This window comes from Lathamus discolor, chromosome 1 (assembly GCF_037157495.1).
Source record: "Lathamus discolor isolate bLatDis1 chromosome 1, bLatDis1.hap1, whole genome shotgun sequence".
Lineage (NCBI taxonomy): Eukaryota > Metazoa > Chordata > Aves > Psittaciformes > Psittacidae > Lathamus > Lathamus discolor.
The window spans coordinates 109,482,290-109,508,301 of NC_088884.1; the positions used below are offsets into that span (position 1 = coordinate 109,482,290).

Consider the following 26,012-nt stretch of genomic DNA (forward strand, 5'->3'; position numbering starts at 1 on the left):
ATGGATTGGATGTACCCTAAATAGTAAAGAAAGATTAAAAGAATCTGGAAGATAGAAAGCAGGAAAGAGATTTTTTCCATGCTGCTACCAATAATGAAATGATACAGAATTCCTCTTCCCTGAGGAGGAAACACCTACTCCAGAAAGAACCTGGTGATATTCAGAGAGATCAGGGAAAAGGGGTAATCAGTGGTGGCAGGAAGAATCTTTGTGTGCCACAAAGTGAGTAAAATGAAGAGGAATAACTGACACTAAAAGGAAACTATGAGAACAGCCAAACTGGATGGGTGAAGATTGTAAAGGAAATCCATCAGCAACATAAATGGCGTCAATGTGGCATGCAACAGCTTGGAGCAAACCAAGTCATTTGGTTTTCTTCAGTCCCCACTGGCAAGAAAAGCTCATGATCAGAAATATCAGGAAAACTTTAGCGAGAACTAATCACACCTGAGCAATGGACAAAAGACTGGGAACCAGGGGTTACCATCTTCTCTCCTTCATTTCCCACCCAGCTTCCTTTTGACTCCACCTCTCACAGCCCTCAGACTTTAAACTAATGATGAAGTGAACTGTCAGTATAAAAACTACCGAGTGAAAATGCCTGTAAGAGTTGGAAGAAAGCTTTATCCTGCTGAGGAAAATGAAAATTCTGTAGAGCCAGGTTTTCCTGTCTGTTTTCCTAGAAATCACATGAGTCTAAGACTTTTCTTTTTGTGCCTCTATGCTTCATCTCAAGTCTTCTCCTCTTATACAAGGCTGTCTCTTGTAATTGAGAAGGGATGTTCTTGAATTAATTAAAAATAAATAAATAATAAAAAAAAAAAGACGTGAAAATATCCACCAGTCCTGGGTGAACTAATGAAAGTTAAAAAAAAAGACAGAATTCCTGCAATATTTTGTTGTTGTTGCTGCACAAGCAGTCAAGAACTATATCCTCTCACCCTCAGCAGGGCATTTAAAAGAGCAAGAGTGTTTCAGCAAACACATCAATGGACTGTATCTCCAGCACTGAATTTTTCAGTCAGACTAGAGTTTCTAGAAGAACAGCACTGCTTGTTAAAAATGCTGCATTTTTTCATCATGTTGAACCAACACTCCTAAAACAGACCATGAGATCTGTGCCTGGAGCTGTTAGTCTTCCAGTCGGGAGCTACTTCTTAGTAGCCAAAATACACAAATGATGAGTTCCAGGTGTGAAAACTTCTGTGGTTTACTGACAAAGTTATTTTTATTATTTTACCATGTATCTCCACTGATAATGATGTATGGGAACTGAGATATAACAAGAAGAGACAGGTACATTATTGTAAATAATATATTTTTAGGCCAAGAAAAGCCAAAATGTGTGACTAAACCTAAAAGTGTATCTGCAATCCTGAACAAAAGACATTACATTTTAAAAACTGAGCACTTAAAAGCTCTCAGTGAGGAAATGGAAACTTGAGATGTGCAACATTTTGTGAAATAAGAATGTTATCATGTGATTAAAAACTCTCAAGCTAAGGTTCCTGAGCATAGTGATCATAATACGGAAGTGATTTAGTCTGTGACCCTATCATACTTTTGTTACAGAGTTTCAATGGTATTTTTGGGGAAAAGGGAAAAAGAAAAGGTAAATATAACTCCTCTATATTCAACTAGGTGCCATACAGAGGTATAACATTGCACATCATGTGTTGCAAAAAAATATTATTCTGCTGCATTTCCATCTGTATTATATGAAGCTCTGCCTCTGCTACAACAAAAAGAAACCTCTGAGCTCTTTTCTGTCTCCCAGACAGATGGACAGAGACACACATCCCTAATACAAAGACCTCAGTACATTCCCAACTAAACTAAATCTACTAGTCTAGTGCTACTTTAAAAATCAAACAATTTTCATTCCTAGTGATAAAAAATAACTTTAAAAATTTCTTTGAAAACTCTTCATAAGAAAAAATAAATCATTCTCATTGAGGAAATAGTATCTCCAGGTATCACACAAATTTCAGAGAAAAGAAAAATACACTGTTGAAATTGATCTTTCCAATGGAAACAACCGTATTAACATTTGAGATGAAATCGCAACCCTGTTGAAGCTTACAGGGGTTCTGTCATTGATTTTAGCAGTATGTGCAATTTATCCTGTGTACAGCTTTGTTCTTCATTTAGAATAATGAAATATGAGCACACAATATGCATAATCAATTACAGTCAACACAGTACCACAACGCACGCCCATATGCATATTACTTATGGACACATCTCAAAAGGTTTGGAGGATGGGTTCTGAAAAGAAATGCCAAGGCAGCAAATGGTTACGAAAACACTTCTGAATTTTCACTGTAAAAATGGGGCTAGTTTCTTTCATTAGAACGGATTATAAGATTTCCTGATACCAATTTAATCAGTGATACCAGAACAATAATTATAACCCATCTGGTCATAATCATAGCTTGCTGGTCTCATTGACAATAAAGAATATGTATTGTTCCAGCTAATTGTACTAGTTAGTCCTAAAAGTAGGCTTAATTCATATTTGGATTTACATCTGAATGCTCATATGTTTCTCTGCTTTGAAAGACCAGGGAAGATGGAACAACTATGTGGAAAAGAAATCCATTAGAAACAGTTAGATAGAAAATCTGTAGCAAGCTCTGAATACCTCCCAAAATGATCGGAGGCCAAGATGACATTGGGGCAAAATGTTATCATAGACATTAGTTCTGTCTTGCTCTTTCCTTGGATCACATATAGGGCCACCCTCAGAGAAAGCACACAAAGTTAGGTAGACAATCTTGTTCTTGAGGCAGTACGCCCATTCTTGTTATCTACTGCTACTGGTACAGTCTGTTTTGCTGGGAAGCTCAACACACATCAGGACTATGATCATTACAGTCTCTAAATGAGGTTGCTTGTTGCCAACTCTGCCTCTTCACTTATCTGAACAATATGCCAGAAATCAAAATGTACACCAGTACCCAAAATGTACCATTCAAAATATAACTTCCCTCTCCCAATCTCAAGACCCCAGCTGAAATAAAACCCAAACCAACAACAAAAAAAAAAAACAACAAAACAACAAACACACAAAACCACAAAAACAAAATACTATTTATGCCAATAATTCACTAATTTTAAGAAGGGAAAAGCCAAAGATCTAAAATCCATTAGTTTTGATCTTATACTTAATAAGTACAGCTTTGTATATATATGAGTATATATATATACACACACACACTCGGATTTTTGCATCCAGATCTTAGCTTTTTTCTGAAAAGTAGAGAAATGGAAAAGATCAAAGTTCTGAAAAGGCTATGAGGTGTTCCATCGCAGTGAACATGCATCTATTTGCAAAAGCTTTCAAATTTAGGAAAGCCTTTTTAAGTAGACGGCCTTTGTTATTCTGAAAATTTCTGTTTCGCCATTGTAATGCAAAAAGATTTTTAAAGTCCAATGTATTTGAAGATCCACTGAGTTGCAATGAGCATAATGATTTAATAGTTGATAGTTTTAAAAATCCTTACAGAGGATTAGCAGAGAACAAAAAACATTCTTATAGCCCTGCTAGGAAGCACACTCCAATGATCATATAAGATCTGAATTCAGAAGGCAACACCATTTAGACCTCCCATACTTCGGTGCAGGGGTACTTATACTGCATCTGCAGAGGTTCAGAAAACTGCCTTCAAGGCATCTTCTGTGCACCTCCTTGTAAGATAAGTGAGGTGCAGTTAATCAACCCGGTTGAGTGGAATGGTCCCATAGCAGGGGGCTTGAAACTAGGCGATCTTTAAGCTGTGTTCCAACCCAAATCATTCTATGAAAACAGTAATAAAACTAACTTAACCAGGAAAATATAAATCAGACGTTGTTGGATAAAGAAGAGCAGACCAAGTCAGATTTTGTCAGATATTTAAGGTCAAACCAAACAAAATTTCTACTCTATTGCAGCCCGCTTCTTTCTCCATAAAGGTACTTTTCTCTAAAAAGGAAAAAATATTATACAACTCACCTCTGGGATCATTTATTAACTTCCCTCCAATTCCTTTGCTTCCTTATACCTATTACCCAATTCCAAAACAAATATTTCTTGCAAGATTTTATTTAAAACAAGTACCACATTTCTAATCCAGACACTACAATTTGTATGGTTTACTCAGAGATTTAAGTAACAAATTTCAAAGTTTAGGCCAAAAAAGAAACAGAATTGGAGTAAGATCCATTTGCAACATGAATGGAAACACACAGAATTTTACTACTACTAGTCAATACCATTTCATGCTGCCACTAGAAATATACACATTGCTGAGACACGTTCTCCTACGTCATAGCGGTAATGACTGACCTCAGAAGAACTACTTGATTTATATCAGGGATTTGGGATTTTAATTATTGCTTCCTTTAGCTATTCAAAGATGAATATATAAACTGACATTCAGTTCATTTTGCCAAGTGCTACTATTTGTTAATTGCCAAACAGATCCTTTAAATTCAATGTTGGTAAGATTTCCAGCTAGGAAAAAGACCCCAAACAAACAACAACAGCAAGGCTCTTGCTGCAAGCTATGAAGAATTTGTTCCCCAGAATAGGATCTGACAAAACCATGTACAGTGTATCTGACACTAACCACCACAATTCCAAAACACAAATATCGAGCTGTCCTTTCTCTGCTTTACTCTCCCAGATTCAGGCAATCCACAGCCTGTTGTTTTTAAAGTCCAAGAACAAACAGTTGCTGCTTCACTTCATCTTACTCTCTTTCCCATCTGAATTCATAAAATAGATAGCAACAGCTATCCAACATTAGTGCGTACTTAGTTTACAGGGAACCTCCCTTTAGATGTGTTTCTTCTTCGCAATGTGCCAATGAACAGATATTCCAGTAAGGAACATGAGTGGTTTATACAGAGATTGCACCTTGGTACCTTCTGCAGTTGAGAACCAAGTTCTTCTGTCTGTTGGTGCTGGGACAGCCATGTTTTTGTTATCACCCTGAGTTAGGCTTAGTTTTCTACCACTTAGGAAAATAAAAAAAAAATAAAAATAAAAAATAAAAAAAAAAGCACAAGGTTCTGTTGGTTTTCTTTATTAAACTGAGCCTCAAGAAGTTTTCACTTTGTTGCTAACAAACGCTTATTTTAATCATGCCCCAGACAAAGCAGACAGCAAATGCATTTATTATTAAAACAAACTTCTTTAAAAATTCAAATCTTGGCTTATTAAAAAATATAATAAAGACTTTTATGTAGTTTAGTATGCAAGAGTTAGATTGCTTGACCTCTCTTTTAATGACTTAATTAGTTGTACTAAAGCCCAGCTGGGCCTCTGCTGACAACATTGCTAGATATTTCAATCAGGCAGTGTTATGGAGAATAAGTAATAAATGCTACCTTGTCGCCATACAGTCCCAAACCAGGGTGCACGCTGGTAATGCTAAATTTGATCAGTATGCCTCATATTTCAATTAGTCGTGGTCTGAATCACTAAAACTGTGTAATGTGTATGAATTCCTGATATCAGATACAGAGCTACAGGCTCCCACAGTTAGAACCCATTGAGTTTGCTTTTATTAGCAGCCAATTAATGGCCAAAATCTGCATTGCTTTTAAAATTTATAACCTCTATTCCAGCTGCATCCATGGCTCCTAGTATACTGTATACAATCAGATCCATATCACTGTCGCAAGTCAAACAGCTGCAAATTGTATTCTGTCTGCAGAACTGAAAAATCCTTCTATACAGAAGCTTTTTTTTAACCTCTTAGAAGTTCTTTTCAAAGCCCAACAGCACCAGTCACTTTGCGACAATGAGCAGTTTAATACAGAAAGAAAGAAATCTACACCAAGGTAACCTCTTGGGATGTGCTAGGTTTTCAAACGAATGAAACCCTATCACTTTGGCACAGCACAAGGGCAAGCAAAGCCACTTCTCCTGACCAAGGCTAAGAAAATATAAACATATAAAACCCGACCCTCATTGAAAATTAACCCATTGAAGTCTAAAAAGTCATTAAAAGATCCTGACAATGCAGAGATTAATATTTTAAACTAACTTTCACAAATTAGTAACACTGGAAATTGTAATATGGAGCCTAGTGATCCTTAAGAGATTACTGCAGAGAAAGAGGCTCATGCCTGCTTTTCCCCACATGGTTTAATGAATACTTGAAGATTTCTAGACATTATTTTTAGGATCAAGTCTCTATTTCTGTTACCTGATATGGCAGGAAATTTTGATGTGATCCGATGCAGACATAAAGCATAGTAGCTTTATGTACTGCTAATGTCATGTCATAAAGCCGTATGAAAAAGGCATATTTGACATCTGAAATTATGCTATTATTTTTAAAATTAATTTACCATATGTAAAAATGCACAGGCCTAGAACATTTTTGGACATCTGATCTGCCAGTGTTATCTGAGACAAACACTGAATGTTTCTGTTCTTTCCCCTTTCTAAGCAACTGATCAAAAAAAGAAGCGGGAAAGAAAACAAAAACAAGAAAAGAAAGGAAAAGGCTGTATTATTTAAAATTCAGCAATGTAAGAGTGAACAACAGACAAAAAGTATTCACTTGTTTAAATGCCTCAGTTTTATACATGAGAGTGTGAAAAAGCACTTCTCCAACAGCAATACATGGCAATAAAATTGTTGTGCTTGGATAATACAAACTGCTGTCATGGCTATTTAAAAGACAATAAAATCCTATTTTACAAAATTCAACCACTAATAACCAGCATTCTTTCTAACTGCTTAAATACTGCAGTAAGACTCCTAATGCCACTGTGAAATCATAAGCTAGTACTTCAAAGGTGTTCTATCTGTTACAAATTTAATCTTCACTGGTATGTCACAACTCAGTTCATCCCAGAAGCTTTGAGATGCAGCATAGCGGCATTTTTGTTGTCCTAGGCAACCTGAACCAAACTGTTAAATACCTGTCTGATGCCCCCAAAATGATCACAATAATATTGCTTATAGGATTTACAATAATGGATGTCTTCAAAAATTACAATTATTCTGCTCCACTTAGTTAAGAAAAGAATCAACTTGTTTGATTCTTTGCAATGCGGATGAAACATGCTGGAAACATTTTATGCTTTTAATGTGATTGAAAAAAATATTTCTTATGAATACAATAATCACACAGTAGGATATTTATTCTGTAGCTCCCTCAGCTCCCACTGAAACTAGGAAAAAAGAACAGAACATATGCAATAATCGAAGGAATTATGTAAGTGTAAAACTGGTGAAAAAAGTGCCATAGTCACACCTGGGCACAAAAAGGGATCATTCTCCCTACATTAAACACATTACTATACATCAGCACATGTGTGAGATACATTCCTAGATAGACACCTTTTGTTTTTCCCCTGAGAACGCATAACTCGTATTTTCAGATTATTCATTTGAAATTATAGTAGCAAACCAGGCTAATAAAAACATGCAAATAAATTAAATTAGGATTTCATGTGACCAGCCTAATTATCTCTCCTATATGCTCATATTACAGCTTTCTTAAAGTCTGGACAAAATAAGTTGTTGGAAGACTTTAAGAGGCTGTTTTACTTAAAATATGGTGAGAGAGTACAAACATCTCCCAGAATATGTGGGTCTTCTTCGCATTGTGTACACACACACAGAGGAAGAACCTTCCTAAGAGAGATGGATTTTACTTAGAAATGAACAGTTTACTTCAAATCTCAAAGATAGGTGCTGCTTCCTAAAATGGGTAATTCTCAAAAAAATCCAATACAAACTAACCACCAAACAAAGAAGAAAACACACACACAAATGGAAGCACAGGACTCTATCAAATTTAGGTAGGATAAACATATGTGTTTGAGACTACTTAGCTGTAACCAACAGGGATCCCTTTGACTTTTGAATTTTTACACATATTTCAGATAAAATCAGGGAGGAAAAAATCCAGCACTCAAGAACATCAAGTGGATTTGTGACTCTCTCTGGAGGACTGTGGGCCCTTACAAACATATGAATGGATTATGCTGATTTTATACATATTTAATCATTGTAATCCGTGTGTTTTGATATATAATCTGCAACCTGTATTTCAAATGGAAGAATTCTATCCACATTATAACACCCCTATGTTATACACAACAAAATAATTAATTTCATAAGTTAATTCTATAAAAGTAAGGTGAAAAAAATTACTTTATATTTTACAATTACTTTACATTTTTTACTTTTTCAGAATTCCGAAGACAGTATGAACAAAAAATTACACTGAAAATTGCATTTATGTTTATACATTGATGAAAGTAAAACGACCCTAACTATACCACTATTCTATACACTGCTGATTTGCTTACTTTTTATTGTCTTTCTTTGAAGTTCTATGTGCATATTTAGTAAAAACTCACACTGATTTGTCTCTATATGTAAAGTTTTAATATATATTTCCTTCCATAGTTGAGCACACTCAAGATTATTTACGTGTTTGGACCCTATTTGTTCTACAGAAGACTGCTGCTGTATAAGAAATAATAAATTGCTGCTATTTTATGCTTCTGTATAAAATAAGTGAACTTCTAAAAAAACTCATTACAGGTTGCACAATACATATGGTAGCTACAAAAACTTAAAATAAAAAAAAACAAACCAACCACCACCAAAATAAAAAACTGAAATAAAGGCCCAAGCGTAAGAATACACACAGGCAAAACCTAGCAGTACAAGCCAAAAGAGAAAAATGTGAATTCAAATATGCAGATGCACATAAAGCTACTCCTGAAAACCTAGAATCAGAGTGCTTTATTGTACAAAAGGTGTTGAGTGAGAGTGAGGAATCCCCACACGCTTTCTCCTGGCAGTGCAAAAAAATTTTTGTAAACATATTATTGGCAAATCACTCTGACAACTAAATAAGGAGGAGGAAAACGGAAAGCCCACATAAAATATCTATGATTTAAGTATAACCTGATGGGCAGCAGGTACTACACACTTTCATTAGGGATGTCCATGTGCAACTCACTCCTGGCTTGACTTTGTTCTGCCATTCATGAATTATGCAGTCATCTCTAACACAGGGAAATGGGAGCGAATTATGCTGCCCACTATCACATATTATCTTCCTGGATACACACACTTTAACACTCAGGTTTAAACATGTTTATATGCTATTGTGACCACTCTGAAATACAAACTCACTTGGGATTTTCATTCTCATGTATGTTGTGTGTACACACACAAATGAGCTTACATACCTGTAAGAAAACAATTCATCTACACAGATGTATGTAAGTAAGAGAACCACGAAAATATAATGGAATGAGGAATTTCCTTGAAGATTTTTAAATCTGGGAAAAAAATCCAGTTTAAGTGCTATCCATAAAAAGGTAACAGCAACTCCTTTAATACATAACACTTCATAGTCAACACTGCAGCCATTATACCTTTTTTTATGCAGCCTAAGTTTAAAATCAGATATTTTTTTCCACATCCTTTTCTATTTTTATGGGCACCTAGTCTTTCCAGGCACAGCCGTAACACTGGCACGCAGTATTTTATTATGCATGTTGTTACATCTGCTCTTACAAGGCTGACTCTATTATCATTTTGCAAGTGACTTTTTAATTACTGTTACATCTAAGATGAGATTTGGAATTTAAAAACACTCACACAAGGGGTTAGGCTGGTCTTTGATTATTAAAACCTTCAGGTTCATAGACTACAAGGGTCAGATGGGACCAAAGAGATCCTCCGAGGACTGCAAGGCTGGAATCCACAGTCGTTGCTCAGACAGAGATCCCATGGAGTCAGGGTACAATCCTCCTTGGGCAGTCGGGCAAGGCCCCCACATTCTGGGAAGGAACTTAAAAATGGAAATTTCTTGATCTGCATATTTTCTGATAGGTCTTGTCCATTAAAATGCAATTCTAGTATGCATTATGGATAATTACTTTTTATTTGCCATACCATAGGGATTCTTGGTGTTTAAATTATCCCCAGAATGTACAGAATTGTGCTTTTTGAAGTAATCCTTTGTAATAAAACAGAATGCATTTTGTCAGATAGCTGGGGTTTTATCTGTGCTGTAATAAAGGTGCTTAAAAATGTAGCCTCAGGCAACTAAAGCAGGATTTCACTTCTTGAGGAAAACCAAAGTAAAATAAAAATTTTCCCACACTGCACAATCTAGTCATTAATTTTACTGTAGGCAGCCAGACATGCATGCCAATGTTTTCACTGAGTAAATGTGTGGTTTAACCATTATATTCTCTACATCCGAAAAAAGCTCCCACCAAATATTTGATTTTTAATTTCAGGTTTTTATATCAGATTGAAATACAGTATAATTTCATACCTCTTAAACCTACCATGATGAAGCTAATAAACAGTGATAAATATTTTCCTAAATTTTGACAGACATGCAGTGAAATATATTTAAATTCACATTACACTTTTTAACCTTTAGGCATGCTTAAGGAAATAGAAAATACTACATATAGCAGGTTTGTTTTTTTTTTTTCTTTTAAAGAAACTATGTGTTTGACATGTTAGAAAGTAAAACAGAAACCATGTTCAAAATCCTGTATCTTTCCTCTAAGGAGTAATTATCATAATATATGTGTGCATTTTGAACGACCAACTGAGGAATAATAAAGTACATAGCAACAAAATGTGCAACTTATGCAAACACTTGTTTAAATTTATACATAAACACATAGAACTAAGAGTCCCCTAACTTCCGTTACATTTAGACATTTCTTACGAAACAGAATTTTTTTAGCAGATAGCTTGCTTGCTTTATGCCCTATGACACCCAAAGCTCTTCAACTGAAAAATACAAAAAGAATCAGAAATTCTAACTATAAAAATATCAAAAGCAGGCATCAATTTAACAACAAAATGAAAGGTTTCGATAACTGTCCGATATACTACACATGAAAAAATTTCTCTCAAATGAGGTCAAGAAAGTATCAAACTAACAGCTGTAAGCTTATAGCATAAATACAATGTACTTATCATTGATGTATACATATTAGATAGATGTACACTATTTTAATGTAAATGTTTCCTAAATACCAAATATTTCATATTAAGTATAATTTCAGATAAACGCAACATCTCATTATTATCCAGCACTTTCACTTACATCATAAATGAGATTTGACCAGCAGAAGGCAGTGTTACAATAAATATATATGCAACTACTCATTTACAAGCTGGTTTGATATTGAGATTTAGTTTTCCTAACTTTTCACAGTACAGATGTTGTTTTCCCTAGGCACTTAGTACCAAAACCATCTTCTTAACGTAAATAAGCTTAGAGAAGTACTTAAAATACTTTGGAAACCATTTCTTTTGTACTACATTTTTTTTACTTTAAAAAGCTAGCCTCCTTAACTTTTACTACATTGCATCTTTAGCTTTTTAAGTTCGTAGGAGAATTGTGTTTGCACTTACCATTTCAACACAGCATTATGCTGAGCTGTCCCCTCATGAAACAGGACTCACACACTGTTGAGAAGATGAGCATTGCCTCCACAGCAGTCTAGCTTACATAATTCAGTGCAAAAAAAAGCTTCTAACATCATTTCTTATTAACCTTTAGTGGTTTGACCGTCATCTGGTAGAACAGTATCTGATATACTCTTAATGGAAATGTTGTAGGAATAATAGAACATACCTTTAATTAAATCTCCATCAAACATTTAAGTAATAATGTCGTTTAGTATGTGTTAGTATACAAAATCTGTTGGATACCTCTCCAAGTTTACAAAATCCATTCTAAAGGAGCCAGCATTGCAAAAAAAAAAAAAAAAATGTTACAGCATATGTTTGGATTTTTGTATTTCAAAGTCCTGACTACTTTATCTGAATTACAGATTTAGAGCTTTGTTATGTGTGATAGTTATGATAATATGATCAGTAAAGGCACAGAGACAGGGAGACTCAAATCCCTTTGAAAATCCCTTTCTCCATCTCCTACAGCTGCTGCTGGAGTTTAATATCTGATAGAATGATGAAAAAGAACAGGCCAAACTCCAGTTTTAATAAAAATTTTAACAGGTCTACATATAGTTATGAAAAATGTTATTTGCAATGCCAATCTTTAATAAAATTTTCTTAAACCAAAGAAAATTCCCTATGGGGAATCTGTTATGAATGTGTTTTTCATATGTACTATTTAAGGCTGTTTAAAGGTTATGAAAGTGACTGGTAAAATAAGTTCTAGCATAGCACAACAAAATCCTATGTGCAGTCTCGCTTTTGCATTTAATCAAATAGGTAAGCAAGTCCTTCAATTTTTTATGTTTGCTCTAAAACAAACATTTTCAGTTTTCATTAAAACTTTTATCTGAGTGAACAGTAATAATTCTTAGCATGTACATTAGCTGCAGAGAGGTCAGCTATGCTCAAATTTACCTCGTTGCTGAGAACATATTGATTTGAATACCCTTATCAGTCACAGTCTTTGCAACTCACACACTTCCTAACACTATATTCTCTGCAATAGTCAGTTTAGTACATGCTTTAATAATATTTAATTACATTTAGATGAATCTAATGTTAAAAAAACTTGCAGAAGATCACTTTCAAACTTTGTGACCTGTGTGATCATTATGTGTCTTAAGGACATAATGAAATGTTCTAACCATATTATGACCCTGTTTCTTGCAGTAATACTACTGAACACAAATTCCAACTTGTCATTTTTGTCTAGTTCAAACTAGAATTTTTCTGGATGATAGTTTAAATATTCTGGAAATCAAGTTACTCTTCCATAATGCATCTATACAACATAAAAAACTACTCTTTCCCTCTACCACGTATATTAAGTGCTAGCAATAAATTGTATTGCCTGCACATGTTTAAGGTGACTGTAAAAAAAATATTATTTATTTACTATACCAACTTTCTGTTCCTAAATCTTATCTTCACCCCCCAAACCTCATTTGCATCTCTATGATCATCTTAGAATATAACATCAGAACATGATGTGTGTGCATTATTGATGTCCTTAAATAGATGGTAATTTGTACAAAATAATTTCTTTTACAAATAAATGTCAGTCATCATACACGTACAGAAGACAGAATGTGCATCCTGAGTAAAGAGGTGATTTCTAGCTCCAGACTAACTGAAGTAAGGACTGAAGCAGGGGAAATCATAAAAAACACACTCGTGAACTTCAGTCTCCCCTACCTTAAGAATCTAACTACAGACCTTAATTCACAGAAGTTAGTCTGTGCCCATCTGTCTGTAAGAGCACACTTTTTATAGATCAATGTGAAATAACTGGAGCCAACTGTGAGCTTTCTGGAATATTTTAAAGCTTTATCTAATCAATGAAAACTGAGAATGTCCATGTCATAAAGGCATAGTAAAAAATTACACTACTATGACTAGAAAATTAAAAGTTGTCATTATAATAAGTAATTAACATTATTTAAAACAATCTGCCATTTTTGTTTCATGTATTATCAACTCTTCATTTTAAGGTTTTGGTGAGGTTCATATTTCCTGTGACCTTAAGCAGGGGATTTGGAAAATTTTGGAGGAATCAAGGTAACAAGTACGTATAAAAGAATAATTTATTGCTGTGACCATTTTGTCCTCTGATTTCTGTTTTGGGATTATAGTGGATTATCTCTGTCTAAAATCTATTTTTCATATCCCTGTGGAAATTAATTGACAAGTTCACAAACAGGCAAGCAAAAGAAAAAAGAAAAAAAAGAGATCTAATCAATATTTAAACTCATTTACACTTTTTGAACATAAATTTTATAAAATATTAGCTACCTCCTCAAACATAAAGTGTCCAGATAAAATTTAAACTAGCAATAGAAAAACTTCCAAAAACTATCTGAAATAACTAGTTTGAAACAAACATATTTCATTAAGAAATCTCAAAATTTTCTTTATTTATACAGGTTATATTTGACAATGCTTTATTTCTGATGTTACTTTTTAAAAACTCTTAAGAATTATCATTCTTAAGAAAGTAGCTACTTTCATAGAGAAAAGCTATAATACTATAAAAGTTCTAAAGTATTTATAGTTTTTATGCCTAATTAAATTACTTTACCATGAAAAAAAATAAAAACAATCAAAGTTATATCAGAGTGGATAAACACTAAACCAACAATTTTATTAACAGGTTCTATTGGAGATTTTTCAAATTAAAATAATAATTTCATTCAAATTCTTTTTATTCATATTTTATCCCTAAGTGTTAACAAGAAAATATTAATATATAAGAATGGATTAAACACTCTAAAAAGTTCCATTTTTAGGAAAATGTACGGGAGTATCACTTTATATATCATTTTGAAAACAAATTAAAGCATTATTGCTATTAGGCTGCTTTGGTTTACCCTTTGATCTTTAAAAAATATATAAGTGAGCTCAAGTGTTTTTGTTTTCAAAACTGTTTTAGTAAATTTATTAATCTTTCTAGGTACAGTGTTGCATTAATACATGATATTAAAAAGTGTTTCCTGACTCATATCAAGATTACTTCAAATGAATAAAGAAGATATATACTTTTTAAAAGAACTGTTTCATGTAAGGTTTAGCTGCTTTTTTTTTTAGTCACAATTATCTCACCTTTTATTTTTTTAATAATTTAGAATTCGTTTGAATTTTCAACAAAACCCACTTTTTGATCAGCCGTTTTCCTGAGAACATATTAAAATACTGGGTTTTTAATTGACTAATCTCCACATGATGAAAAAATAGATATAATTTCTTCATATTTCTTTGTAGAAGTTTATTAGTAAAAATTTTCCTCCCCTTTTGCTAGAGATTAATAACCTTAGGATCTAGTGGAAAGCTTTGGTAACAATCTGATAATCCACAATTGTCCCTTTTATTACCAGAAAACTGGATTTAAGAATGCAAAAATTACTTCCAATTTCTTGTTCTCAAACTGAATGTATTAAAAAGTTTCCATAGCAACAGCAAAGCATAATACCAGTCCCCAAGTAACTCTCCAATAATAGCAAAAAAAACCCTATATGATATTTAAATGCTTAATATTTTAACACAACTTTGTTTAACAGTAGGATGAATGACTCACTTCTCAGACATTGATGTTTTAAGTTCAGGCATCAATATGAAACAAAACCCCAGTTTACATCTGAACATAGACACCATATTATTCATTCTGTGGACTCTAATAAATGGCACAAGCTAACAAGTATGCTTTTTAAAAGGCAATGAAAAATATAGAGCTGCTTCTATAGAATTGTCCCATTTGCTTCTCTTAAAGAACTGTCTTGGTCGCTATCTCTGCACAGCTATGAACACTGTGAACATGGGGTTTCATGACTTCAGGCTGTCTATGACCAAGATTACCTGTTTTAAGCTCTGTTTTAAGAATTTTTTCTTTTTCATTCCAAATAAGAAAAAAATCACTTGCTTTTATTGCCTTCTATATTGTCTGCCCTGTATACCAAAGAACACAGAAATATTGCGTTTTCTTGATGTTGTTTACCTTTAAGAGCTTAGAAACATGAAACGCCGATTATTTCTAATGAAAAGATCAACTCTACACAACATATGACCATTTGTAAATAATTTTTTGGGGGGTATTTCACCCATATGCAACAGAAAACAGGAAATAAAGAGACAGGGAACAATATCATCATGTCTTTTTTTGTCTAGTGACTAGGTTTAATGTTTATGAACTTTACATATTCACTTTTTTTTTTTTTTAAGCTAAAACCAAAATTAAAATTGCTAGTTTTTCTAGATGGGGCCTGATTCACCTTCACTGCAATCAACAAATATTTTTTCAGCAACTTCAGAGATTTGTGGTAGAGTATGTGTCGCTCTGCAAACTCACCAGCTTATTTTTCTCATGGTGTTTGAATTCAGAGCACTGCATTTATGGTTCAACACATGGAACAAAAGCACATGCTTTAATAGTAAAATCTGCAGGACAGCAAACTTTTAAATGTATCACCAACTTTATCCTTGTTTGTTACCCAGTGTCTTATGTTTACTCACGTTTACTTGCATGAGTAAAGCTACTTATTGATTTAAACATTCACAGAATTGGCTACTAGAAATATGTAGCTTACTTCATGTAAGCTACATGTATATGTAACAATTTCACAGGTCATTGCAATAAATATAATTTTGCAATGGTCTGTAGAGTTTACGCTGCCTTTGAAAACTAATGCCACAATCTTGCAAGCACTTACTCGTGTCCATAATCGCACCCATGTGAGTACTACTGGACTGTTCTCAGGAATAAAGTTACTGAAATGCATTAAGTGTTTGCAGGTTCAGGACCTAAAATTGTTAATACCATACAAGTCCTGTACAAGGTCTGTGTTAAGGCGCCACCCCGAAAACACTTAACTCCTGCGTATACAACAGCTGTGCTTATTTCTAGGGCTAACCGCTTTGAAAGTAAGTAGCAGTAAACTCACTACTAATTATTTAAACATCTTTACTCTGAAATGTGCTCCCTCATCCATTCAGAGAGGGAGACTAGAAGGTTACAGCAAGAAAAACTTAGTCTCTCATGTTACCTCAGATAATGGAAACCGGTCTGAAGACACAGATTATCCTGAATGAATGATCTAGCAGCATGCAAGATCTAGCTCTATCGAACAACAAAAAAGTTACAAACTATTAAAAAAAAAGCATTGCTCATCCTTTCACCTTATTGAGGGTCTAATAGACCCTTTCTTTTCCTGACGAGGGCACCAAGTTCCAAGTCACTCACAAAACTGCTCATAACCACCAGTTTCTTGGGGATTGTTAATTAAGAAAAACATTTTTAAGGAAGTGTCATATAAAAATACAAGACTCAGATGGGTAAAGCACATTAAAATTGCACTTGGAAAAGGGTGATGAAAATCCATTAGTTTAATACCCTCCCTTACCTACTGTGGTAACTACTCAAACAGCCTACAAGTAAAGACACATTTGCAGCATAGTGGTAGCTGTGGCACCCTGGGCAGCCATGCCCCTCCCTAGCACCAGCGCGCTGCCTCTCTCAACTTCCCCTTGAGTTCAGCAGCTACATCTCCTTCACTTCCATGATTTGCAAGCCCTGTCTGAGGATGCTATCTCAGAATAATGACCGTGCGAATAACAGAACCTGGTGCTACATATTGTTGGGACTAGTGGAATACTCCTTCTGCTTTACACCCTTTAGCAAAGCAGACATTTCTGCTTATTTGTACTGTTTGGTTCTCATTGTGGATTTTATCTTGGCTCAGAGATCAAATGCAAGCCTGCAGAGCTAAGGAGGGCAGACCAGAATTAAAACAAGATGCCCGTGCAGTGCTTGCCTGTGACATGGTTCACCTTACTAAATATTTTATCAAGATATGTATTAATTAACTGAAAACAAGAGTGCTTCTTTCTGTATTGTTTTATAACATCTGGTTTTGTAACTTTTTGTTTTACTATGAGTATGATCTTATAAAAAGTTTAAACATGTCCATAGTAGCTGCACCAGTGCTACAAGAATAGGCTGCTGCAATACTAAAATTCTACAATTATGTGCCAACTAGTAGCAGACTTCATGTTACACAGCTCCAGATACCCACCATATTTGTACCTATGATACCACTGGGAAATTCTGTGCAGAATCAACATCACTATCTGGTTAAAGTCCTCAAGCTCAGATTTGTGCAGTCTTTCAGTTTGAAAACTGAATTTCAAAATATATATATATTTTTATATATTTTTATTTTTTAATATAGCTGTACACACACACATATATATACACACACATGCATACTTCTAACACAACCTGAATATTTTGGAATTGAAAAACAGTACTCTACGTTTAGAGAAAGATACAGCAATAATTTTATTAGCATATCATAAAAATATTAACACTGCTGCAGATCTAGGAACATTTTAATTTGTAAGAAGAAGCAGAGTCTAAAGTTCATCAAAAGTGCATCAGTGTAAATCTAAACAGAACAATCCTTATGACATCTTTGTGCTTCGTGTAGACGCATTTCACATTCACCATCAGTTCGTCTTTTTCCACCGTGGTAGTTTGGATTGCTAAGTAACGTAGCATTGCTTCTCATTTATAAGTAGCTTAGAGATCCATTTAAGTTTTACTAGCATCTGAATGAAAATTACCTTACTAAAACAGGATCCAGAAAAAGCTTTGAATCCTCAGCAAAGGCATAGAAACATGTGTTATGTAAGGCTCTGAATGCCTATGCAATTTCATGACTGTCATTATATTTTATTTGGACATAGATGTATTTTACCCATAGCACGTATCTTTAGCTGGCATTGTGCTATGGATGTTATTTTGTATGCTCTATTTTGCATGGTGTTACTTGTGCTCTGTCAAAATTGCTCCTTTCCTACATTCAGCACTGAGTAAACCAGAAATATGAACCCACAACACTTTTTTTAACAGTCTCGTAGGTTTAGCACTAATGATTTTGCTATCCACCTGAGCTTTTTCATACACAGGCACAGATTACCTTAGTATCAGGATTATTTTTTTCAGGCATTAGGTATCACTATTCATTTTCCTCTGAAGTCACTACACTGCTATTAAGCTTTCCACATCATGGCAACACTACCTTCTCTATGGGAGTTCTGAAGCTTCCTACAAAACCCAAGCAGAGGCGGGCATGGCAGTAGAGGCCTACCAGTATCACTGTTAAGAAACTAATTTGATAGCAAATAAGTGAACACAGTCCTTTTTATAGATAGAGGTGGGGTTGTTTTTTTTTTCATTCATTTGGTACTTAACTGTAAATGCAATGGAAATCAGGTTCCATTTGAGACCTGGGGTTTTTATTTCCATATGAATGCAAGCGGCACCTGGTAAGGTTTCTTCCAGTTCTCACTTTCAAGTGCATGGAGCTATAACAAATATTAAATCAGACATACTGGCTACTCTACTTCACAGACGTGATCAGAAAGCCGGGGTCAGAGGACTCCCAGACTGACACAGCTTTGAAATCCACCATACTAGAGGCACGCTACTCCATTACAGCAATACTTAGGGATAACATTTGCAGGATATGGCACAGCCATATACTGTGTCACAATGTGCAGCTGCCAAAGGGTCCGTGGCAACAAGACCCATGTCTCTAGCCTTCACAGCCCTCACGTAAATTGACAGTGAAAAGCATTTCAAATACAGAGCCAGTCCTTTCCACAGCCTCTCTCCAGCAAGCCTTTCTTTCTATTTCCTCTCTCAGGGAAATCTGGGGGCATACAGGGATCCTCTTTGAACCTTTATGTCTCTCCATTGCTTGGAGTATCATAACACAAGCTGTGCTGTGTTGCTTGTATTGTTGCAGGTAAGATTAGTCTTTTTGGGTTTTTAATCATAAAAATGAGAAAGATGCACAGTTCCATTTACTTTCATCCAGCACCTTGGAAGAGAAGCTCAGTCCTGTGAAACCACTCCAGGGACCACTGCTGTACCACAGAACTCACAGGCTCCAGACTGTGATGTGCATGGGGGCTTGGGCTGCTATGCCTGTGCCTGTGGCAGCTCTAGTCCTGTTAAATTGCTTGGACTGCCACACGGCAGTTTGGCAAGCAGTCGTTTATGACATATTGATATTAACTAAATGCTGTATTTTAAAGAATAAGCCTGCATAAGGTAAGAAGTATTTAAAGCACTAGTAAAAAGTGACCTCAAGAAGGATTTGCGCAGCAGAACTTTGTTTTTTACAATTGTATCAGAGTTCCTCCTCTGTAAACAAAGTTTATAGTCCGAGACCACCACAGTCACGATGCTACTGCTGGTAAACAATAGCAACTCTAATTAAAACTACTTTTTTCTCAAGTGCTAAAGCCTTAATACAAAATATCTACCTAGAAGACCCAACTCTAATAATTTTAATGTCTATTTAAAACAACTTTAGCTGCGAACAGAAAATAGCAATTTTTTCCCCATAGTTAATGTATGCACTTGCATGACAATATTTCTCCCTGAGCAACCCCAAGGGGAGAACTTCATTAAAATACTTATAAAAGTGATTTTTATTCTTTTTTTTTTTTTTTTTTTAATCCAGAGGAGTGAGGAGGAAGGGAATCAAATCACCAAAACAAGAATCTCAATTTCTCACTTAAAGATTTGGGCGGGGGGGGAGCCCACTTTATTTTCACATCTCACTTAAATGCTTTTTTATCCTGTTCTATGCTTCTTTCTTTTCCAAGGTGAACTACTTTTCATTGACAAGTCAAAACATTTCTGTTCAAGGCTCAGCACAAGTAACACAGTGTGGGTCTTAGAGAAGATTTTGCATTTGAACAGCAGTTCATTCCACTGCATTTTATAAAGGGAGTATCCCACACTTTACAGACTATGAGTCACTGTGCCATAGCAGCTGTGACTCTGAGACCAGATTGTTTTACCGTATAGGCAAAAACATTGTTTCTTTGGACCATGTGCTACTCTTTATTTATTGGTATGATCTAAATATTTCCAGAACATCCCATCTGCTGCTCAGGAATTTGGAAAGAGGGCCCTTTCTCATACATGTTCCCCCTTCCCTCTCTTCCCCACACCCCCTTCTAATCCAAAGTCCACTATTAGGACTGAAATCAGTCAAAATTTATTCTAGATAAAATGTATCTTGAAGACACTATTCGTGACAGGACTATTTTCCCTCGTCTGGGATCAGCAGCCCCACTGAACATTTTGGGTCCATTTTTAGACTCTCAGTCCTTTGTTAGCACTGAGCCCTGAAGAAAATCACAGCTAAGAAAATTGGAAATTAGATGCGCTGTGATTTCCATTATAAATGACATTATTTTAAACAGAAAAGACAACATAAGGATATAAGTATCTTCATAGTACTGAGCAAGTTTTTCTGTTTAAGACTTCCCTCACGATGTTCAGAGCCCCATCTCATACAATAACAAAAATTAATTCAGCTTTCTAGGAAAGGATGGAATATTTTGCAGAACATAAAGAAATTAACTAAATAGGCACAAGCATAGAAATGCTTGAAAGCATTTCTACATACAAGTACACCTTGGCCTGTCCCAGAAGAAATGTTAGTTAGGTGTCATATTGGATGGGGTTGTTCTGTTGGTGTTTTGTTTGCTTCTTTTTACAAACAATTATACACCTTGGACTCTTGGAAGGTTTATTTACTGCCATAAGTCATGGAAGACATGTCTGGTAGTACTCCCTTTTGCAAAGAGAGACCTAGAAGTTATTTTTCCGTATCTTGCCACAAAGTTTTGAAATATCTCAAATGCCTAGGTTCTGGGTTTAGTCTAAATTTGGTCTTTAAAATCAAGATTGGCAGTTAAGTCACAGAAGGAGTTACATGCCTCTTAGAGAAAAAGACAAGACAAAAATACCACTAAGCAGTATCATGAAATCAAATTAGCCCTACATGAGTGCATCAGCTCAGATGAATGAAAAACCCTGAAGCTACAAAAAACAGAAGAGTTAAAAGTCAACACCTCCCTTATTGTGTTCCATAAGGTCTTTTGGAATTTTTGCAGTGAAACAAACAATAAACATCAATTAAATACACTAGCAGTCAGAAAAATTGCAATCTAAATTATTGTCTATTGTAATAGACAACTAAATTTCAATGCAAACTAATTTATATTACAAAATAATTTCTATTAAAATGCACATATTTAGGATATTGCCAACTATTTGGACAATTTCTTCTGGCGCAATTCTAATACTAGAGTATTTAGAATATTTTTTAAAATATTTGTACATCCCGGTTCTATTATTCCACTTACCAGTTTCATTTATTATTACCCAGAGGAATTTTGGTGGGGTTTTTTTTTTTTTTTGTTTGTGGATTTGTTTGTTTTGGGGTTTTTAAGTGAATGAACGAGAGAAGGAAATTATTCTCAACTACAGATTCATAGATGAAATACTGCAGTAAGTGTAGGTTTGAAATTTTCATTTCAGAAGACTCTGACTTAGCTGAGAAAGATCCAAGAGTTATAGAAATATTTCTCTCCATACGACAAAGACAGATTTCTTGGACTGATATTAAAAATCAGCCTGTGCTTGAAGTCTATACACTAATGTAAATCACACCAAAATCCTACTTTGGACTTTACAAGATGCTCAGCCCCTTTGCTAGACCTTTGTAAGTTGCATGAATGTCCCGCAGGTCTGCTGGGTCAACACAATATTTTCCATGTCATTTAACTCCTGCATTATGGCAGCTGGAGCTGAAGGACACAGGCAAAACTGCCATACAGGGAAGCTTGCTGTGAGCACAGTCAGAGGTCTGGGTACAGCCTTGCTGCTGAGGGTGAAGCAGGAAAGGCGAGACAACAGGACATCTGCACATGGATCTACATGATGTATTATTCTATACCCTTGAACACTCTGACATAGTTAATTCAATGCCGCTGTATGAAGCTGAGTTACATCAACAAGAACCTAACTACTTTAAGTGCCCTTTATACACAGTTTCTGATCCAAAGTTATTTTTAATCTTGAAAACCCCCACCCCCATATAAATAAATTGTGTATTTATTTTCACATAACCTTTCCACAAACTGGAACATTTTCTCTATATTTGCTGCAATAATTCAACCATGTTTTCTATGCAATATCAAATGCTGCTATGTCGATATTTTGAAATTAAAATAGTTCAAATGCGACAGTGACGGCATATACCAAAGGAAAGGCTGATGTTATGGTAGCACAACTTAGATTTTTACCACTCAACTCTGAAGAGAAACAGCATCTTACCATATCAGCCGGCAGTACCTTAGCAACACCTACTTGACCGCCTGACATAGCTTAGTCCCACCAGTGGCCCATTTAAGCTATAAAAGCGTACAGTGTAGAAACTAAGGAGCCTATCAAAAGGTATGTTTCCAAATGAAAAAGCTTAACTCAAACCTTCTGAATCAATATTTAACTACCTAAAACAAAAGTGCCTACATTTCCAGTAAGTTATTTGCAGAAGTGCTGAGCACTACTGAGCCTCTTCTGTGGGAGTCACAGGAGTTTAGCACCTTTGTAATAAACTGGGTGATCTTAATTTAGGTCTGGGAGGTGAATTTAAGAACCTAAGATTTAAAATTATGAAAACATGTAATTTTCATAAAACACATCTAGAAATACTGGGGAGAGGTGTGAGTAAGGGGGAAGAGAAGGTGCAAAAGGAAAGTAAAAATAATTAAAAAAAAAACTTAAACACCCCATGCCCAAAACAGGCTTAGGTTATTCATAGGTTCATCTAGAGAAATTAAGTGCAATATAGATTACAATATGCTAATTGGAATCTTTCTATCCTTTTTTTAAGATATAAATGATCTCATTTACCAAATGTATATTCCTATGCTGCATGTTCATGGGATTTATAACATTGCTTTTTATAAATATGGGGGGGAAGCATGAACTGCTGCCTATACTTACAAAAGGCTTGAAAATCATGTTCCTGTTTTCTAGTCTTTTTTTTTCAAATCATACGATATATCTTTGTAGAACTAAGTGAAGTACAAAGCTAGAGATTAATGTCATTACTCTTGGAAATACATAGCGTTGTAATAAAATGAAGACATATATTCTTCCTCCAAGCTAATTTGAATAGTTTTCACATTCTTTAGTGGAGAGCTTGTTGCTTTTAATTGCACAGAGAACATGCCTGGTTCGTAGTCTATATCCGAAGCACAATTTCACTTGACCTTCAAAAGATAATATCAGAATTAATTTCTAATAATGTTGGGTATTCTTCTCTGAGCTAGAGTGATGTAAAAATATTTCCTCTTTGAACTAAAATTTTATTCATTCTTAGATTATTCCTCATGAAAAGAAAACTGACAAGCTAGACTGTTTTCTTTTCTTCCTTAATCTTTCCTTCTCCCGCGTCTCATTTTTCCTTTGTTCTTTGTCGATCTTCCTCATATTCTTCCTTCCAACTGCTAGCAAAAAGACTGTCTCTAGTTAAATATACCCAACACTGTTATTACATATCATGTATGTACCACTTTATTTACAAGATTTTTATGAACTCTTCCTTTTCCAACTGAATGTATGAAAGAATGCTTTTCTAGCTTCTAAGGAAAAGTGTGAAATTGTCTGCTCTGACAGAATCACTACTAACTGACTAACCATCCTTAAAAACTGTTGGTTTTTTGCCTTTGTTCTCTACTTTCCCCCCTCCCCCAAACATGCATACTGTAAAAGCAGACGATTTTGTAAAGGTCTGACCTTAATAAAAACACTTCTGTGTTTGTCATATTTTTCTTAGTAGGATCCTTCTTACACAATCTGCAAAAGTGAACTTGCTTTTAAGAGAGGAACTAAATCTTGATGTTGTTCCTCTTCTTATGAATAGTTCAAACAATTTTTGCCAGCATAAGAAGAGAAGGTTTTGATCAATTCATAAATCTATTTCCTACCACCAAAACACCTGATTACTTTGTGAAGCTCTGGTAACCGTCTATTTTTTCAGCACAAATTAATCACTTTGTGCCCCACACAAAAATTACAACTACAACTGCCTTTAACAATACCATTTTTGAAAGTCATATCCTCAGTGAATCAAGGAATGGTTTATATATACAAGCACATAGCATTTCTAAAGCAACAAACAGGAATCATGTTAATTGATTGCCTCTATCACCAAAATCAGTCTCACCTGTCTACTTATTTTAAACACCCAAAAAGTACCAGCAGCAAAAGGAATAGCCCAGCAAATGAAACACAGGAAGAAAGAGTCAATTCTAATTTTAATATAAGCTAGACAATATTAAAAAGTACCACAGAGGTGCCAAGCAAATAGTTGCAGACATTAGGAAGGCTATTCTCAAAGTCAAATTACAATCTTAAAGGAGCAAAGGCAGAAGACAACAGCTTGCATTCACAATCAAACACTAAGTTTCTTACTTGCTAATTTCTAGGAGATGGACACAGAAATGTTTTAAGAATTGAACAGAGTAAATACCATATGATTTAAATAAGGAGCATATCTCAAAGCATAAGTTTTAATAAACATTTATTATGTGCTTAGAACAAGTGTTTACATATAAACTTTGATGTATACTTTCTATTTCTGCATCAGTACATTAAAATTAACTGTTGACTTTGAGAACAAGAATTTTATTGACATGAATTGCATTATTCTGTACAATGCAAAACTTTAGACTGAAACTAGTTTTCACTAAAAAATGTTTTTTTGAAACTCCAACACAAAAACAGTATATTTTTTTAAGTAATTACAGTTGAATATTTTATTAAAAGAACCCTATGTTTATAAGCTCACTGGTTGCATGTGTGGCATTTTTTCCATTAAATTCAGTAGATTTCCTAAACCAGCCACTATCTTTCATATTGCTTCTACAAGCATATTTCAGCTATCACCTCAGAAGATTTATCATTCATTTTGAATAGTAGAGGCCCAAACATACCACATATTTTAATTACTATATGACTACTTTTTATGTTGTTATAGAATAAAATTTTTACAATTGCTTTATAAGGAATAGAACTGTAAATCAAGTGTGTCATTTTCAGAACTAATAAAGGGCTCCAAATTATTTTTCATCACCTCATTTATATTGAATAAGCAGTTCAGATGTGCTTCAAATTTCTATAACACAATTCTCGCTGAGGATTTTGAAGGTTTGTATTTCATATTTATTTATTTAATGTAAATGTCATCTTAAAATGACATTTTAAGATGTCATTTAAAAAATTAAGAGGAAGTAAATCAAACATTCCTGGACCTAGATGGCTTTCATGACTTTGAAGTTATATGCAAGAGAGTCGGATTCTGAAAACTCTAACTGCTACAAAGCTTGCCAGTCTCTTGGCTCCGCAAGTTTTGTGTCTTCTTCGTCTCCTTGGTGTTCAACCTGGCTATTAATATTTTACACTGTTCCTTACCTGCCAAGCTGCTTTGTTCTTCATACTGTTTTTTATTCAACCACTCCTGGCCTTGCAAATCTATTTCTTCTTGTGCATTTTTGACTATACTCACCTGTAGGTGGTACCCCAAAACATTTCTTCCTACATGTTACTGGACCACGTAATATTCAACAATGTGCATAATTTGGGGGAAAGGTTATGTATCTGGTCTGCCGCAGGTGGGATTTT

The 26,012-nt window shown here is 34.7% G+C and overlaps 1 long non-coding RNA gene across 1 annotated transcript in view; it reads right to left on the bottom strand.

The window, feature by feature from the left end:
- LOC136007307 (uncharacterized) overlaps positions 1-26,012 on the bottom strand; it is a 90,687-nt gene that overhangs the window by 64,023 nt on the left and 652 nt on the right. The gene's annotated exons all lie outside the window — the stretch shown is intronic.